Here is a 5,389-nt window from a genome sequence, read left to right on the forward strand (position 1 = left end):
AGTAAATTCCCCCAGTAGCACACTTGCCTCGAGTTAATAACGCTTAGCTGGACAGGGTGATCTGTTTAACAAATAATTGGATGTTTTAGATGGTAATCATAAATAGTGGAGTGGAAATGGCTCAGACATTTGGAAGACATGGCATCCAAGCTATCGCAAAGAAACATGAAGAAATTTGGAAAGATCCACTTATTTTGTTATATTTCATTTGTATGGTTAATTTTATTCTAAATTTTGAAGCAAAGCCATTTTGATTATTGAACAGTTATCACCATTTTTGAATTCATTGTGCATGTGTGCTGTTTTTCCAGTACTGGCATAACAAATCAAACCTTGCAGTATCTTTGCTGTATTTGTTATTTTTAACTTTGTGGTTTTTAGCCCTGTGCTTTATACTTCAAATTCTGTCATCTACTTTGGTTTGTTTATTTGTTTGGCAGTTTTTGATCTTAATTTGGTACTTCAACAGCTGTTTTGACTGGCCCTTAAAATCTGGCCCTTTTACAGACAAGCCTTCCTTCAGGCTCATTCAGAAGACAGAAAACACAGTGGGAGACACACAACGCTGCCTGCGTCTAATGAACAGTGATTAAAGGTCACCTCCTTAAGGGACAGAAGTGCTTGATCAGCATGTACTGTGGTTGAGTCATCTAGCACTAAAGTATATGCTTCAGTTGTGTAAGGAAGTCTTAAAAGGAAATCATCTTGTAGCGTGCATTGTAGATAGGAAACCATTTTTATGGAAAAGCAAAGTGCATGGGAGCTTGCAGTATGCAGAAGAAAATAAAGCAGAGAGCAACAATCGGTGGCAGAAAGCCAAATAAGTTTGAAAAGGTTGGTTTTTAAAGACACCAATTATGTCAGAAGAAGAGCTGTCAGTACAGATATTGATGTATGCAATCTTCTGTTAGGCGCAGTAGTAGTTTGGGTGTATAGGGGTCTGAGGGTGCACTTCAACCAGCAGTGAAGGGATCTATCATAATGATAATGAATAATAACTACTGATGAATATAAACAGACTTAATGGTTCAAACATAACCTTCTGGCACTATCAGGAACCCAAACACACTGCAAACACCATTATGACCTTGTGGCAGAAGTCTGTAGATGGAATTAGACTGACCACATCAGAGCTCTGACCACAATATAATTGAAGCTGTTCTAGGCCAGGGAAAAAAAAACAAAAATCAGCCAAGAATAAAAGAAAAGAAATAGCAAATAGTGCAAGAAGCTACGCATAATTTCTTGCAAGAATACCTGAAAAACTTTTACAGCAGGGTACCAAAGCAAATTGTTTTGGCTTTACCTTCTTAAGCTATATAAAACATTCTTGTTACTTTTTATTTTATCAATGTTTAATTTTTATTATAATGTTATGTAGTGTTTTCACGAACAAATACATAATTAGTGCCTAGAGGATTTAGCTTTAAACCCCTCTTTTTGGGTGGCCTAAGACTTTTGCACAGCTGGGATTGGAACTTTGTGCTAAAGAAGGTCTGATCAGGTATTGCATGGCCCGTTACTATCATGAACCTCACCAGAACACAAAGACAAAAAAGTGAGATGAATACTACACAGTACGCATTATGATATGGTTGATCTTCTACATTTGCATGTTTACCTTTTGCGACTTCATGCATTCAAGCAATTTTATTAGCAACCTCATTTTTACTTTCATGTCGTGCAGTTCCATGGCTTTGATTAATACAGAAAAAAATGAGAGGCATGCTGCGTGCAAGTTTGGGAAGTTGCTAGTCGCTTCACTGGTCTTGTTTACCCTACCATTGTAGAGTGAATGGGTCATGGTGTGTTTGTTGCATATTTTCAATGTTTTACCAGAATGTTGAAAGATGATGTCGGCCACGACCATCTGGCTAGAGACATCAATCATAGCCTCAAGGTTAGACATCAGCTTGCCTCTTCTATGTTCCAATATTGTAAACCCCTTAAAGATCTCAAGCAGCGCAGGAAGCAGACATTGCTGACAGATTATTTCAAGCTGATGCATCCTTCATGTTTACCAAATGCCATCTGCCTGCCGTGAAGTACAGAGTGTCAGAGGTGATGTTGAAGCCTCGTCAGTCTCAGCATCTTCCAACAGCAGCGACTATAGTTCTTTTGGTTGTGATGTTAGCATAAAAGGCTACAGAATTCTAGGAAATGACTAGCAAGAGAAAATGTTCGACATGTAACTAATTATATTTTGTGTACTGCATTTTATAAATTATTTAAAGGTAGCTATGGTATGGAAAGTAAAATAGTATTTTATTATAAGGAATTCTAAGCACAAAAATGTATTTTGAGCAAGCACTTTCTCTCTACTTATCTCTGGCGAAAGGTTACAGTTTTTGGTGGTTGTGAGAACCTAACCTTCTATTTCTTATAGGTTCAATGTATTTATATTTGTGTCTTTGACTTTCAAGCTGTTTTCTAGCAACATTACCTCTGTGAAAGTTCAGGACCTACTGAATTTTTAAATCAGTTAAACACTTTTTCCATAGTTTGCCAGTAATGTAAATAATTAGCCGAGTTGATCGTTACGTAAGAAGTGATCATCACTCACCCTTATGGTTCAGCTTAGTTGCTTCTTCAAAAGTTCCTCTGAGTATGGAGTTTATTTTGTAGTTTGTGACTTCACATAACATATCATAAGTTTTCAATTTCATATATGGTGTGTAATATATTTAAAAATGTAAACATAATTAAATTGGGAGTTTATTATTCCATGCATTCCGTTTAGTTTTACTCACGTGTTTAATTTTTTTTCCGATCTGGATGCCCATTTATCTGTAGATACACAGGCAGGATGCAGCCTGATGTGAACTCTCCCGTTTGAATCAGCTTTCCTACAGGTCTCCTTCCTCAGGCAGAAATTAATAAAGGCAGTACAAAGCAATATTGAAAAGATTAGAGGTTTAGGAAATTGGATTGACCCGCATAAGGACTTTCTCCCCTGGATTTGCATACAAAACAGACTGCATTTCTTTTGGTTACTGCCACCGAAGCCTTTGCCAAAAGCCATTAGCGAGGCGCACGCTCTGCCTGCATTGTGGTAGTTGGCACCTAAACTCTGTACTTCCATCCACATGGCCAGAGAATTGTAATGTTTGCCTGGCCCACAGCTTTAATGCTGTTTAGGATTATGGCTTGTAGTTGGAAATTTCAAGTTAACCAGAGGCTGCTGGGAATGATTATCATAAAGTGTTGAAAAAAGAAAATGACCTCCTGCTACAGAAGGTTGAAGACTACTTTCCAATTGATCTGTCAATTGATCTATATCTTTTTATATATTAATATTTGAAGCAGTCGTAATGAAAAGAAAAAGTTAACATGACAATAACAAAGAAATCTAAAAAACAATTCAAATTCATAATAAGCCACGAGAAAACATAAAAACTTAGGATTGATCCTGAGACGCTATTCCATTCTCAAACCCATTTAATTCAGTACAGGAGTGTGGCATGCCAGTGCTCATCTGGACAGCATTGGACAAGGTAAAAGCCAGTCTATGATTGGACGCCAGTCCATTCCCAGAGTCCACTCCCATACTTTATATACCCACACACATGGGGCTAATCTTGAATTACAATTTATTAAATTAATCTAACCTCTATGTCTTTGGTATATGTCCAGAAAGTATGTGAAGAGAAACACATGTAAATATGACAAGAACATACTCCATAAAGACCGTGACCCAGCATGTAACTCGGGGAGCTATGTACTTGAGGAAGCTGTGCAAACCACTGTGTCACCATCCCAAAGCTAGTAGAGAATTTCCCCTAGAGTACTGAGTATAAGTAGACTTCATTGCCTGTTGCAGCAATTTAACATTGTGTCAAATATTTACTGGATGTATGCGATTCAAGGAGTGATAGAACGAATCCGTGGCTTTGTAGGTTAGTAGCTATGTGCCATGCTAACATTGTGATTAGAATTTCTGCTTCATGAGTTGAATCCCATACATGGTTGTTGTCTGTGTAGAATTTGTACGCTCTCTGTGTCTGTGTGTATATTCTCCAAAAATTCTACTTCTTCTACATTTCCAGATACCTGCATGGTGATTCTATGGTGATCGCCCTGCTTGAGCATTGGTGTGTGCATGAGTGGGCCCTGTGATGGACTGGTGCCATAACTAGGGTTGAATTCTATCTTGTGCTAGTGCTACAGGTATAGGCTTCAGGTCCACCATCACCATCATTTGGATTAGGCACTTTTTGATAATTAATCCATGTATGTTCGCTTCCCGGGTCCTCCCTGCGTGGAGTTTGCATGTTCTCTCCGTGTCTACGTGGGTTTCCTCCGGGAGCTCCGGTTTCCTTCCACAGTCCAAAGACATGCAGGTTAGGTGGATTGGTGATTCTAAATTGGCCCTAGTGTGTGCTTGGTGTGTGGGTGTGTTTGTGTGTGTCCTGCGGTGGGTTGGCACCCTGCCTGGGATTGGTTCCTGCCTTGTGCCCTGTGTTGGCTGGGATTGGCTCCAGCAGACCCCCATGACCCTGTGTTTGGATTCAGTGGGTTGGAAAATGGATGGATGGATGGATGTTAGCAGCAGATGATTCAGTATATTACTGGGAAACAATACTGTCAGACTAACAGGTTGGTGATGTAGTTGGTGCTTTTTGTCCAAGTTCAAACCTATTCATTCTTTCTTGATTAAAATAATTAAAAACAGAAGTGTACTGCTCTAACCAAGGCATAAAGAAGGCCAGACTTCATGTTTCCACATCAGAAAGAGAAAAATTTCTCTAGGTTGGGACCTTGAAATATGTTTTCTTTAATATAATAAAACAAAGTTTCAAATGCTATTAAACTAATTAGTTTGTCTTATACAACATGGTCACTGTTATTCCTGCAAGTGCAAAAGCAACTAAGTATTAAAAGTAATAAAAACGAATATACATATAGCACAACAAAATTTAAATCCAGAATTGCGGAAATTAAAGAGTGTGGCCACCAGGGGGCACACCAGCTTCCCAAACCTGAGCACAAGTCCAGCACACACAAAGGCTTTTTATTTGGCCATGGGAAACTCTTCCCAATTGTTTCCCACAATAATGTACAGTTAAAGCACCAGTACAGTACAATGAAACAACACACATCACTTTTCTTCTTTCTGTTCCTTTTTCTGTCTTCCTCTCTTTCCACCTTCACTCCTCCTTTGGCAAGTGTTGTCCTCTCACTCCCGACTCTGGCTGCTGGAGCAGTAGCAATGGGCTCCTTTTATCCTGCATCCAGGAACACATCCAAAGTAGGGCTCTGCCATCCCTGCAGCATCCCCTGGCGGCACCTATAGAACCCGATAGGGCTGTGCCAAACTCCAGCTCCCATGGAACCTTGTAGGAATCCAAGGCACCACTGCAACCCAGGGGGGCTGCCATCTAGCTCTCTG

The sequence above is a fragment of the Erpetoichthys calabaricus genome, chromosome 2 (assembly GCF_900747795.2).
Source record: "Erpetoichthys calabaricus chromosome 2, fErpCal1.3, whole genome shotgun sequence".
NCBI lineage: Eukaryota > Metazoa > Chordata > Cladistia > Polypteriformes > Polypteridae > Erpetoichthys > Erpetoichthys calabaricus.